The 14,855-nt window shown below is 35.5% G+C and overlaps 1 protein-coding gene across 1 annotated transcript in view; it reads left to right on the forward strand.

Annotated features, from left to right (window-relative positions):
* Positions 1-14,855, forward strand: part of RIMS2 (regulating synaptic membrane exocytosis 2) — a 303,972-nt gene that overhangs the window by 62,231 nt on the left and 226,886 nt on the right.

Genomic DNA, 14,855 nt, shown 5'->3' on the forward strand with positions numbered 1-14,855 from the left:
AGCATTTTAAGTTTGCAGCCACTTCAATTTAGCATAAGCCAATAATCTCTCACAGAAAGAGCCCTGCCTTTACCCAGTTCCTGGCTACGTATTCACATCCTTGTATCAGTCCTTTCACTCTGCTGACAGAAGCATTCAGGCATGTATACGCTGCATCAAGCCAGAAAACTTTTGTGGGGTAACACTAATTAGGCAAAAAGATGGTAAATATTAACATTTGAAGCTTCTTGGTAAAATGATGTTGAACATCTTAGATATTATACTGCATGCTGAGAAGTTATTGTTTAACTGATTATGCCTTGTCAGAATCTGAGGATAGAGAGGGATTTGCTGAATAAGGAAGAAATCTTTTTGTAGGGTAGAGAAGAGAGAATATTTTCTCATAAGTGAACATGAACAACTTCATAGCAATTTGATTCCAACAAAAAAATCTAATACTCAACTTGATAGATTAAAATATTTAATAAATTGCAATCTAAACCTTTTATATGCAAATATACACAAACAATTAAGAATGCAATTCTTTAATTAAGTTTCCTTTTACTCTGAGACTTTGCTGGAACTACAGTTGTAGAGGAAGTGTTTGAGCACCAGATTAGTTCCCTTCTGATACAATGTAAAGGAAGTAGTATGAGTTATTATAAAGCATTTTAGTATTTTAGTACATTAGTTGTAATTATTTATTGCACCAGTTGAGATGAAGTTGATAATTAATAGTACAACATTATTGTTAATATATTTAGCCTAAGGGAAATTTTAATCTGTGAAACTTATCTTCAGGTATATTTTTAACACTAAATAGAAGATGTATTTTGCCTTGGAAATTGAAAAAAAAATCTGTTCTGAAAGTAGTTGTTTTTTTCTTTTTCAGTTGAATTGGCTGAGTCATCATTCTTAAAAGTATTATTAAAAAGCAGTATAGCTTTCACTGAGCAGTTTTTCTATTGCTTTCAAACTTAAACAGAAAAAAAAAAACCAAAAATGTGTTAGTTAAAAATAATTTCCCATTATCCTTTCACATCTTGGCAGCTGGAATATTTGCTGTATAAACTCCATAAATATTCTTTGACATTTTACTGTAAATAACAATGAAAGAAATTGCTGTCCAAACATGCCTGGAAAAAGTTTGATCTTGAGAAAGTCCTGTCACAAAGGCACGACTGTCACAGTTACAGTGCTACTGAAATCTGTCCCCACTTCTCAGTCAGAGTCCTGAGAAGGATGAAACACTGCACCTTCCCACCACCCTACACATGAAAATCCTCCTGCAGAATGGAGAGTGCCTTTGAAAATCAGACCACCTGCCTAGGATTTAGATTATTGACTGAGGAACTGAATTTCACCATATATGTGGAAATTCTTGTTATTTTTTCCTGACAATAATATTTTCTTGGAAAGATATTTAAAACCTACAAATTTATTTTGAAGATTTCAGTGCCTTTCATTCATGTGTTTCTTCCCATTATGGTACACTGCTTTGATAATATCGAATATTATAGTGATATAGTAGTATAAACCTTACTTTAGGGGCAAGATGGGAAAAACTTGCTGTCATACTTACTTTTCTGGTAATTGAGAAAATATTAAGTAAAACAAGTTGAAGAGAATTGGGTCATTGCAGTCTATCAAATTGGTGCTCAGTGGTTCTGTCGTGAAATTGCATTTAGAAATTTATTTTGCCTTGGCATACAAAGTACCTGCATCTCTCCTAACAGTGAAGTTTTATTCTAACATATATCCTAACATTTTAACCTTTTCTACTGAACTAATCTCATTTGTGCTCAGATCAATAGTATTCTGGAGAAACATTCTTTAAGAAATACTTCCGGTGTTTATACTTTCTGCCTTTTTGAACATTTAGATTATGAGTATATTTTAGGGCAATAGTTACATAATCTGCTTATTTGGAAAATGGAAATATATGGACATTGGTTACATAATGTAAATAAGAATCAAATAAAGCTTTTAATCACAAATCTCCATAACAATTTACTGTTATGTTTATTTACATGCCATTTTTATATACATCTATAATATCAAGGGAAGTCTTGGCTTGTGATGCTCTGTGTGGGGTGTCTAGATACTGCATAATACCTTATCCAAGAAGTGACTGCATGCAGTATTTTTCATAGGACTTTTTAATGTTTAAGAATTTATCAGTTCTTCTGCATATTATAGTTTGCATTTAAAAATTTTTCTAAACTCTGTTCTGAAAATCTGTTTGAGAGTTTCTAAAAGCTGAATGCTTCTGAAGATGTTCCTGTTCTGTTTTCATCTGGCAGGTTTAATGCACTATAAGAAAGAGAATTGCAGCAAAAAGCGTTTTTACAAAAGCTAAAGTATTGATGAGTTGAAGGAATTCTATTTTTTCTTGAAGGGTTTTGACGGATGAAGGCCACCAGAATTAGGTTTGAATTTCAGACTAACCATGTGAGAACAATTTAAAAGGCTGCTGTTGTCTCTTCAGTGTAGAAAATACATTTATGAGGCTGAAACTTCCTTGTTTTCAGGCATATGTAATCCATTGCCTCACATCAATCACTATGATTCTTTACAAAAGCCAAGGCTGGTCAGTAGTTCATATCTTAGTAGATGTAATTCCATATAACTAAGGCAGCAGCTGCAGCACGTTTTCTGCTATTAGTTTTGTGTATGCAGTATTGAAAGAAGAGATAAATTAAAATGAAAAACCAGGAATTTAATTGTAAAAATATAAAATCATCACAGAAACTAAGGCCAATAGAGTGGCTGAACCAATTTAAAATCCTCATGAAAAGCTGAGAAGACACCAAGTGCTGGTGTCTCACTTTAAGCATTCAGCAGACAGGGAGCACAAGGTTTTGTCTTGAAGAGTTGTTCAGTAAGGCGAGCTGTGGTGACCCAGCAGGTCATTGCCATCTTGAATGAAAGCTGCATTCCTCATCCTCTCTCATGCTCACTGATACAGACCAAATCCAATATTTACCTGGCTTTTAGTGAGCCAGTTTTGGTCACTAAACTGGTACAAAACTAAAACATTGCAACAAATGAACACTGTTCTTTCACTTTAGCAAGCTGAGCAGTTCCTATGGTATACACCAAACATGTCACAAAAGCACATACTTACAGTGCTTGGAGCACTGGGAGCACTACTGGGAAAAGAGGAATGAGAAAACCATGTCCAGCAACAAAGAGCTGTTGCATAGCTCAGCCACCTAATGGACCACATTTGCACTAAGCTGTAAATAACAGTATGACTTTCAAGTAACATTGGCAATATCATAAGCAAAATTGCAAATTTTAAAGGGTGATGCAGGTGATAGCTTGTGGGGTGAAAGAGTAGGTCAGACCCTTTTCCTAAAATTGAAATCACATAGTTTATCTAAAGATAGGGCTGTACTACAGTCCAAACGACGACTGCAGCTCTACTAGACAGATGAGAGCTGATTTTGAGGGCAGTAGTTAAAGTACTGATAGTACTGGAGCTGCAGGGAATGTCAACTGCTGCAACCCTGGGTAAATAGTCCTGTGATGAGTCTGTGCTGAGCTGCTGTGCCTATGTCTTCATTACTACAGAGGCTGACTAGTGGTATACAGATACCCTGTGAGATAAGTGGCTTTTGAGCCCTGGTCTCTGGAAGAAGAGGACTTCTCTAAGCAGTAAGCTTGAGCAAATATTTACAAATCTGTTATGACACATTTGTAAGATGAAAAAAAGCATCTATGAAAATGGCAGTACTTTGTATTATGGCTATAGGTTAAGTTCACAAAGATGATGGCAAATTTCATACCAGAAAAATGTATCCTATGCTCAATGCTGTTGAATTTTTCACGAATAGTTTTCTGTAAGAAAGGAAAAATGCAGTAAAAAGAGATACACAAGAAGGCATCTTGAGATTCTGATTTGCTAGCATTAACACCCTTCTTGTATTCACTTTACTGTAAATCACATGACTAGACAAGATGTATTGCAGTGGAAAATAAAAGCTTAATTTATTAGAAGTGCTAAAGTCTCAGTAAGCCTATGAAATTCAATGAGAGCAGAATACGCAGACAAAAGCTTTGTTCTTTTTAAATATCTGGAAAGAGACTTGTACACAGTGACCTACCTCTTTGAGCCATTTCCCTTTGTGTGGTGTGAGTGTGAAATCCCATCACCCTGTGAAGGCAATGACCTTCAGTGACTCTGCACAGATATGCATCACTGAGCATTTTACAGAGCAGGGTGAAGCTGAAGTTGGCTGTTTCTTTTTATTGACAACCGTAAAATGTGCTGTAAGAAGTATTATGAAAGTACATTGTAATTATATAATGTAGTTGCTAGTTATAGATAACAGTTTCAGGTCACCTGGCCTGTTTGTGAAAAACAGGTCGTAGAACTGTCTGACATCGAGACTTCCTTTAGGCTTCCTCCTTGAACATTGTTTTATCTGTAGTTTCTTTCTCAGTGAAACTTGGCTGCTTGTGCTGCAGTTTTCCTTGCTGGATTTGTGCTGCAGGCTGATTTTCTGAAAAAAAATGTAACAACTCAGAAAAAAAGTAATTCAACGATTTTGAAGGGTGAGTCCCGAGGAAAATGTTTTGTCAAAGTCAAAACACTAAAGATGCTAATTTGAAGTGGTGCATCACCTGCATTCTAGGCATGTGCATTTCATGTCACTATGAAAACCGGCACAGAACTGGCTGCATTATGAGCCTCTAAGCAAAAATTGCTGTTTATATAAGCTTAGAAGAGATTTGTTAGTATTCAGTTGCTAATATCTGTGGCTCTACTGAACTTGTTGAAGATCGTGTGTGTAAACACAAGATACAGGCACCTTTCCTCAGGAATTGTGAGCTGATTTTCTCCTGTGTACTCATAGGTACAAGGGGATTTTCCCTGTAACTGCTCCGACCCAAGGCAGTATAGGAGTAAAACAGAAAGACTATGTATTTTGTATACTTGACATGCTGACCACAGAAAGGAAAAACAGATGACTTGGAAAGTAGACTAAAGATATTTTCAGGAAGAAAACCACTGAACTGGATTGAGAATTCTGTAACGAAGACAGTAGATGTCCCTTAGAGTAGATGGGTGAGACAGAAGGCTGTGGGAGTGAGAGAGTTGTACCAAATAATTAAAAAGATTTGAGTGGGAGCTGAAATAGTATTAATGAAAAATAGTGTAATGTCCTTTCAAACAACACCTTTTTCAGCCAAAGCTATATATCAATATTTTGTTCCTTGTGGAGCAGATTGTCATGGACCCAGGCTTAAACTGAGCTACTCCTGGAGTAAATTCCTACATTCTGTAAAACAGAATCTAAGCAGCATTATTAAGTGATTTCTGTGGCAAAAATAAGGCATTGAAACTGTCCCTCCTGTTCACTACAATGTGGTTCTTATCAGAATACAGCTATGGGATAAGAAAGCTCACAAAACAGAACTTCAGGTACTGAATTCTGTTAATCAAATTTCAATATCTTTTTTAGTTTTTTAATATATTGAATCATTCTTCTTTTTGCTGCTCTATAAAGTTTTTTGAGTATTTGTTGTTCTTTAGATCCTCTAGCTGGATGTTTTTTCTCCAACTTCCTTTTAAAAATTCTGCTGCTGCAAGAGTGGAAGTTATTAAAGACTTATCCTTGTATGAGAACAGCTAGAACAGTTGGCAAATCTTTTCTAATTATATTTGCCAAGAAGGATTGTAAATAATTTTGAAATGGATTGTCTAATAGTGAATGATGCAAGGGAATTGAACTCAATTGTAGAAGATAAATTGATGGATTTATATTTTCCACCCAGTTTCAGGCTTTGGATCTGTATTCATTTGTCGATCTTTACTCATTGTATTTATTTATTTAATATGTAACTGATGTTATATATACAACAGCTCCCTAAAGTTCTGTTGTTCTTAGGGGACAGGCGGGATAGGATTTCAGCGTGACTCATGGTGGACACAGCTGCAGTCTTAACAGCTGCACAGCTGTGATTATATTGTATAAAATCAGCTTGTGATGTCCTAGTGTTCACTGGAAAGGTAAATACGATTTTGCCTCCTCAGTTTATACTGTATTAGCTAAGGCTTGTTGTGGTGCAGAAATATTTTGATTCCATAAGTACATGCCAAGTACCTGGCATTTTAATTTCTATGCTACCTGAAAAACTTTCCCTCACTACCTTGTTTATCAGAAGGCTAGCTAAGCCCGCTTGGATGGCTTAGGAGTGCACAGTAGGTCTTTTTCAAGGCCAGGGATCTGTCCTGCCTATTAGCGGTTTAAATTTGGTATTATGTAGCATAATCCATCAAATGCTTTGGCTATTATATTCCCTGTAAAAATAAAGCAGATTTTGCTGAACTAGACAGCTCCATCAGATCATGTACTTGCCAACTATTTATGATAAAAACATGAGCATAAGAAAGTAGTATTTCCACAGTACAGGCTGAGGCATACTCAAGAGAGCTCTAATCTTTGACTGCTGCTTTTAGGTACTATTGCAATAGAACTCATTTATTGCTGTCTGGAGTCTAACTTGGTCAACAGACAATGCTTTATTGAGCAAGAAAGCTCTGCTTTAGTACTACTGTTGTATTTCTGCTGTTTTTTCTAAAACATTTTTATAGCTTCACAGAATTTAAAATGAATAATTACCATTACAACATCTAATATGGCCTGCTATTTATCACAGTACATTCAGTGTCATGCTGTTAATTTGTTATTGAGCTGAGTAACTTGTATGACTGAATAACATCTTGTGTTTGATCAAAGGGCATTTCTTGAAAGACACCTAGCGTTTGTGTAAAGGAGAGATGAGAATCTATAATGTCTCTTGATAGATAATTTCAATAAGATGATTTCTGTTGTCATTTAAGGTGAGGATTTAGATTCCAGGCATTTGTCTAGCCTTGAATATGTTTTAAACCTTCATTTTGAAAGATATACATACACAATTTTATGCATCCTAAATAATCCTGTATTAATCCTAAAGTATAAGTTTCTGTATTTGCCTAAGACTGCACAGGAACAGAATCAAGGAGCAACATTCATATCTATATGTAAACTGGGCTCCAGAGGTTGCTTTACTGGCAAAACTTAATCTCATTAAGTTTGGATGAATCTTCATTAATAATTATGAGGACTTGACCTGACTAAAACCATGGAATATTCTTAGTTCAATCACTAAATGGATCTCTTAATTGCTTATCTTTGGAGTTTAGCTAGATGTCTTTTCCACCTTTTAATAGGAGGGGTTTTGAATTAAAAAAAACCATGAAGACATGAGCAGAGAATAAAATACTGTATTTTACTTATAGAATGACATTTCTGTTTGAGAATGTGCTTTGTGTGCTGTGTATGAACTGACTAATTTGCTTCAGTTTTTCTCTATATTTACATGTTGTGAGCTAGCAAACCTGTAAATGGATTAATCTTACTTAAATAAAAATATAAAAATTGAGTACAAATTAATATAGGAAAAGATCTGTAGAAGAGGATGATAAGTTTTATTGGCAGAAAATTTCAAAACCAATTACATTTAGCTTAATCAATTTCCTGCCATTTAAAATGAAGGGCCAAGAAATCAGAAGATAGTAGTTATGTCTATCATTATGAGTCCAGTGATAAGAGAATATATGATGCCATAATTTAAATATTAATTTTATTAGAAAAATAAGCTTGTTAAATTTAAAACCAATGAGGTCAGACATTGCTAAGCTTATACGAGGAGCAAATATGGATTATAACATTAGACAAAATAAATTATGCATTAAGTGTTCATTAGATACTTGAAAAGAAGAAATTTAATTAGAATTATTTAAATTGTAACTGGTTGAAGTTCAATATCATATTTTACTACATGCAAAACTAAAAGCTGTAATAATTTGAGTTAACATGTTCCGTTAATATTTACAAGGGAAAAAAGGATTAAGTTTATGGTAACTGAAAGCCAAATATATTGAAAAAAATAAAGGAGATAAGTTTCATAATCCATTAAAGAGTGAGAACAGACATGAAGCATTTTCCTTCAGACTGCAGAAGAATTTATGTTCTTTCAGATTTTTTCTCTTCCCTCACAGCTTTTATTGCTGAGCATGACATTTTGTGTAATGGGGTATATCCTTTTGGTCAGTTAAGGTCAACTGTCCCAGCTGTGTCCCCTCACAACTTCTCATTGTACCCCCAGCCTGCTCACTGGTGGGGCAGTGTGAAAAACAGAAAAAAAATCTCTCACCAGCTCTTGTGGAGTGAACACAGCTTTTGGAGGCAGAGGGGGTTCTGTTGCAAGCTAATGCCAGGAAGGGTTTGTGCTGTGAATCTATGTAGTCTCCTGAAAGTTATTTTTTTGAGGCACCACGTAACACCAGCATGAAGAGCAGGGGTTAAAATGGCTTGTAAAAGTATCCTGTATCCTAAAGTATTTGGACTGAACCAAAGAAAAAACTAGTATTCAGGTAAACTACTGATGTCCAATAAAATTGGCATCACATACTCTGCAAGGCTTTTTCATGTAGAAGTAACATATTGAGACTATTAAAATAAACGTGGCACTAAGTATTCCAGGTTTGCTAGAAAGAACATAATTTACCATGTCTCTAAGACTGATGGTATTCTGTTACCTGGATTGGCTTGAATTAATAACAAGGTGCAAATGAGCACTTACCACAGAGCTAAGTGCTTGCTTCTTCGGTGCTCTGAACTAGAAGGGCATTTGCCAGCCCCAGTTCATCAGCCATTTCCACATGTGTAAATGATTGAGAATAAGATCAATAGAGTGGCTGGTCTTACTAGCATGATCACAGTTTACATAAATACAATTATACCCTTTCCATCTGAGGGCTTGTTTGTGCATCTTTGGCAGAGGTGATAGAAGAATTAAGTAGGTAGGACTTCGCAGCTGACTCTGTAGATAATGTCCTGGATGGGTTTCAGGACTAATTAAGTTGGCAGCAGCTCAGGATAATCAGAGTTGGTGAAATTGCTCAGTTGATTATTTTGCATGCTGAGCTTGCTGTTGCTGCTGCAAGAGCAGTGAATGTTTGGTGCAGTGGTTGCTGCTGGAGAGAGAGGAGGAGCTGACTGATCTCTTCAAGCTGCAGTGACAGCTGAGGCCTCGAGGCAACAGAAATGACAAACCTTACCCTCCATGTGCCTTCAACCTCATCTTTAGCTCCATCTCTTCTGCCTCCCTGACCCTTACTATGGGACATCACCAGTCCTCAGTGAAGAAAAATTCAGTCCTCAGTGAAGAAAAATTCAGTTCTGTCTACAAAGTTAGAATTCCATGTCTGCTAATACTGCCAGTCTCTTACAGAACAGAGTGGGTTTCTTTCTAATTAAATCTCTCAGATCGTCATCTAAACCAGCATATCACCCTATAGATGATACCTATTATTAGGATGGGAATAATATTTGTATAATAATATGTACTCTTTACTTTTGCTGTTGTAGAAGCAGAACAGCTCATTATGGTTTGTGGGGTTTCTTTCTCAAAAAAATAATTCTTTCAGGTATTGCCAGTGACATTTATAAACACTTGCAAAGAAACAGAAAATAATTCAATAACTGGAATATGAAAGATAAATAATGAACAACTCTCATAGTCTGTAACACCCTCAGAAAGAAAAATCCCACACAGAGTTAAAAGGACTCTCACAAGTGCTAATTGTTACTCCTGGGGAGAAAGAGAGGCAGTCAAATGAGGTGTTGTGGCTCATTTACATTTGCTAATGTTTCCTGACTTCAGGATCCTGGTACTGATAAAAAAAAACAACCAAAAAACAACAAAAAAAACATAACAGGAAGAGGGTTGAGATGTTGTTTTCTGACTTCAGGATCGTGGTACTGATAAAAAAAAAAAAAAAGGAAAAAAAAAAGGAAAAGGGTTGAGAAAGAAACAGGGAAAGTCTTCTTTTTGGTGTTTGCTTTGTTCAGGGCAATGTAAACATACTGTTTGACAGTGGTTAGGCTTTAATCTCCAGACTGGTGTGGGGCTATACTGATCCTCTTGTCTTTTCTCCTCCTTTCCTTATCAGTTTGTACAAGATTGCTTACTGTGTCTGAGCTTCTCATGCTGGTCATGGTGGTACTGCTAGCATGAGGTCAGTTCAAGAGCTGAATAATTTTGGAACTGGTTCTGTAGAAGCCAAGGAAATGACAGAAGAGAAAATTAAAAGTGGTGAAGGGAGAAAATGTACTAGTGATTGCCATCATATTCCTGAAAGATGTTATTATTCACCCAGCTGATCACCTCACAGGTTTATGGTCTGGCCTATGTAGCTAACCAGCAAGAGCAGCTGGGGCATGAGTAATGGTGAGTAGAACAGTCTAAAAGCAAAGGTTTTGTTTCCAAGGCAGCAAGAAGAGAGTTGCAGATGCCAGATGCCCAGCAGTGTCCTGGAGTTGCTCTGCAGTAGTGAAACCCAGGCTCCACTGTGGTCAGTGGGAATTTTAATACAGGCTTAAGCAGAGCCAGGTTTCAATCTAAATGTTCAGAGGAGAATTATCACTGAATATAAAGCCATCAAACTGTCCAATTCTACTGTACGAAGGTATGGTTCCTACATAGCTTGATTTGTTTATTTCTTTGTTTTAATGTATGAGTTTATGCAAAGATTTAGGCACTGAGTTTATTTTCTGTTGAATCTCATCAGAATATTTTTGGCTCCCATAAATTTAGTAGGAAATCTCTCATATGCTTCAGGTGGAATGAAGACTTATGTTTTACTTACAAAAAATGGAAGCCAGTTAATCTAAGTGCACTCAAGTTAACCTGTTCTAACAAATGCAAATAGCCACTTTTTTACAAAGATCAGTGCTCTGAGTTTAGATTTTTCTGGTAGAACCCAATAGAAGCTGACCACTACAGTAATATCGTTTGTGAAAGTGTTGAGTGGTCATTTGACTCAGAATTCTTAAGAAACCTTCTCAAGTAAAACAATACAAAGTAAAAAATGGCAGAAAATTATTATATTGGTCACAAGCATGAGTAAAAAATGATTGTTAAGAAATAGAGAAATATTTTAATAGCTTACTGATTAGTGCACATTTATGTGGAGGATCTGTATGCTACCTGGAGTTTATTGTGCTTGATACTTTTAATCCTAAAAAATTTTAAAAGAGAAGTGCTTGCACACATTCAGTGACAGTGTTGGGTTTTTTTTCCCTAACTTTTATTTTGAAAAAGTCTTGAAAATTAAAACAGTTTTTTCAGGGAGCCACAATTTTGTATGAAGTACATGTTGCTTTTAAGAAAACTGTTTCCTTTAAAAGAAAACAAAAATCAGATTAATTAATATTATTATAAACCTTTGCTATCATAGTGAATTGGCATACCACATGAAGTCTGTTCTCCAATGCCTGTGCAGATGTGGCCAAACAAAGCATTGGTACCTCTGTCATGAAAGTCGTTGGGACATAATTATTAACTGCATCTGTTCCCAGCCTGCAGTGTTTTTGTAAAGCCATGCCTCATTTTTTGGTGGAAATTTTCAGTCTTCTTTTAAAGTACATCAATATTATTTCTAAGAGAAAGTGCTTTAATTACATTTGTACAAATACTCCCATATAAGAGCCGTGTTAAGGTATCTTAATGATTTCTTGACAATTTCTTTTTATATGAATATTTAGAAAAAATAGAATCACAAATATAGCTTCAGCAGTGCAAAAGAGAAGTATATTACTGGAAGAGTAATATTGAGGCCAGGGAAATTCAAACTGCTGGTGGAGAGCAGAGGCATGATTGAAGTCCAGGGTTACAATATCTCTCTGATAAGAAGGTTGTAAGGATTATGTCTTTTTATAGCATCACACGTATGACTAAGCAGTAAAAAGCATGTCATCTACTTTCTTTTCTGAAAGTAGGTTGTGTCACAACACTGTATTTATGGCATGATAAATGTGGAATTATAATATAGTTCAAAAGCCTGCATATAACATTTGTTTGACTTCCTTGAAATGCATTCCTCATGAAACAATATTCACAATCTGAATAAACTATAGAAGAAAAAAAGGTAGATAATGTTTTACTTTTAGCCAGACACTTTGACTAAAAAATAATAAAACAGTGTTCTGGCACAGCAAGTTCTTAAGTATGATAAAGCTGTGATAATGTGATTGTAGGCCTTGAATTTTTAATATTGTGTTCAGTCCAAGTGACAATGAAATATTGTGTTTAATCTAAATTAATATCCCTGTTTTCTATTCTAGATTTTATTTTGTCTTTGAAGACATTTATATCTACAGGGACTCTTGTTTTTCCTAATGAGTATCTTGATTCAACTTACAAATATTTATTTATTTGAGCACATTTGAAGACTGCTTTTATTACTAGGCATATCTAGGATGTGGAAAAGCCATAGTTAATGAAAAATTAGGCATTCCTCCCCCTCTTTTTGCTTTGTATGTTCTGTGACATCGATAAACAAACATCTGCCCTACAAGAGACCCAACTTGAGTCTTTAGGATTTACCACCTTTTATCTGAATATATTTCTGTGTCTAATCTTTAGTCTGTTCTGTTCTGAGTTTTTTTCCCCTCGTAGACTTGCAGGACAGACAGGAAAACAGGCTTTTGATGTAATATCTGTGTGGTAAGATGTATGTAACACTATTAAGAAGATATCTTTTTTTCTTCTACAAATATTTATATTTCTTGGCAAACAAAGAAACTTGAGCTTTTGGAGAGAGGAAAGAAAGGCTGTTTGTCACCTAACTAAATGTCAAAAAATTGTTCTTCACAGGAAGATCAAACAAAGTTTCCTATTCACAAAAGAAATTAAGATTGCATTCAGGAATTGAAAAATGTGGAACGTTTAAATAGTGGTCAAAATTTTATATTGGTTTGCTCGAGACTGGTCCACAATGGATTAATTTCCATTTTGGTAGTAAAACATTTGGCATGTGACTTCCTAGCAGTGAAAACAGCACAGTCAAATGGTATGAAAAAAATTGGATAATGAGATAGGCAGAAAGCATCTGCCAACCTAAGGAGTCATGCAGCAGAATCAGTCTTTGTTTCTTCTGGCTCCTAGAAAAGAAAAGTAGATAAAACAGTAGGAATGGAGAGCACAGAGAAAAGGGGGGGGGGTGAAAATAGTAGTAGCAAGGAAAAGGAAGAACTGTGTGGGCCTGGCAAGAGGCATTTGCAAACAAGAGAACTGGGGCACAGGGCTGACCTAGGTCTGTGTAGTAGGATAGGAGGGCAGTAAATCCGGGCTAACACCCTCGATTCGCACGTAGGGCTGCAGAATTGCAGTGCAGCAAACAGAGTGATCATGCAGTTAATGGCTGTTGTGGACATGCGTAGGACTGCTAAAATGGCTAAAAGTATTGCTAATGCAAATCCTCCAAGTTCTCTCATCACTGTTCACTTTGTGGCCACTGTAAAAGAAAAAAATAAAATGGTCTGGTTTTGGAACTTTGAGTATTTTATTACAATTTCAGCTTCTCATATACTCTTCTGTTTTCTTGAAGTTCAGTGATGGTTTGGTCAATAGGATGGGATAATATGTTTTTCAAGAGAAAATTGATTGTTGTGGGAGTGGGGAATATTTTCTACTCTGAACATTTATCCTTTTGCTTGTGAGTGAGATCAAACTAATCCGACCTCCACTTCAATGACTAAAATAGAGATACAAATAAGCAGTAGTACATATAAAGTAAATGCATATTTCACATCTTTCCTTCTTCTTTTTAACATCTGAATTATAAAGTTTTGAGAAAATTAATGAAGCAAAATATGAATTTTATTTCCACTCAATATTATTAGATTATTAAAGAAGCACAAACAAATTCCCACTTTTATGTTCTTTCTTACCTTAGGTTTCAAATCTGACATATATTGTGAATGATACGATTATCTTTTTAAGGTGTTCTGAGGTCTAAGGTTGGAATAGGCAGGTATGTATCAGCAATCCTAATGAATCTGTAATTACATGTCAAATTCTACCAATTTTTTATAAAATATAATGTTCTATAGTATGAAATGAGACCATTATGCAAGAAAAATGTGTATTTTAAGGCCTTCATTCCAAACTTCAAAACTGTAATGCAATTAATTTTATTATTATTTCAAAAGGAAAAATCATAGAATATAGAAACATTAGTAAATCCAACTATTTACAAATATGATAGAGCTGCATTTCCCATTTTCCAAGCAATCAAGTAATTAGAAAATATGCAGAATATGTATTTTGCAATCATCTAAGCTTGCTGTACAGTTTACACATGTGGTTTACAGTTTACATATGTGGTCTTGCTTACTCGTATCTCTGCAGTGTTACATGGCCCAGAACTCAAGCTGAAGAAAGTAGAGGCAAAACAGAGAATTTGACACCAACAAAGCATTTCCCATTTCTTAAGACTTTGTTTTGTGGTCTTCATGTTTTATAACGATGTGTTGTATGATCTTTGGCTACAGCTGAAAGGGCTTTTTATTTTTTTTCTTTGTCTGAAAGATGACTGTAAAAATGGTGGCTTATTGAAAAAACTTTCTATCCCTGTCAAATCTCTTCATTCAGCTAGCTGGTTTTGCTGTGCTGCTTGTAAGCACCCCTGGGAGAGAGCTGGGAGAATGAGCTGCTTTACTTCTCATTGCCAAACATCAGCAAAGTTCTACTTGCAAAGCAATTTACTGTTGGAGTTGTACAATCTTGAAGAGGCTCTTAAAGGAGCAGGTCGATTTGCTTGTGAAACCAGTGACAAGAACTGTCAATTAAAATGGCAATATGGGCAGATTTTATCCAGAAATCACTGAGAGGTCAGTGTGGAGCTCCACATTTTTATAGTGCCTTTCAGCTGAGCTATGACTGGAAATCTCAGTTCTAGTTTCCATGTTTGTTGACAGCATTCCTTTTTGCTTCGGATACTTGCCTTTGCCTTTTTCTGCTGTTTTGGTTGC

The sequence above is a fragment of the Chaetura pelagica genome, unplaced genomic scaffold (genome assembly GCF_000747805.2).
Source record: "Chaetura pelagica isolate M959 unplaced genomic scaffold, ChaPel_1.0 scaffold76, whole genome shotgun sequence".
Classification (NCBI taxonomy): Eukaryota; Metazoa; Chordata; class Aves; order Apodiformes; family Apodidae; genus Chaetura; species Chaetura pelagica.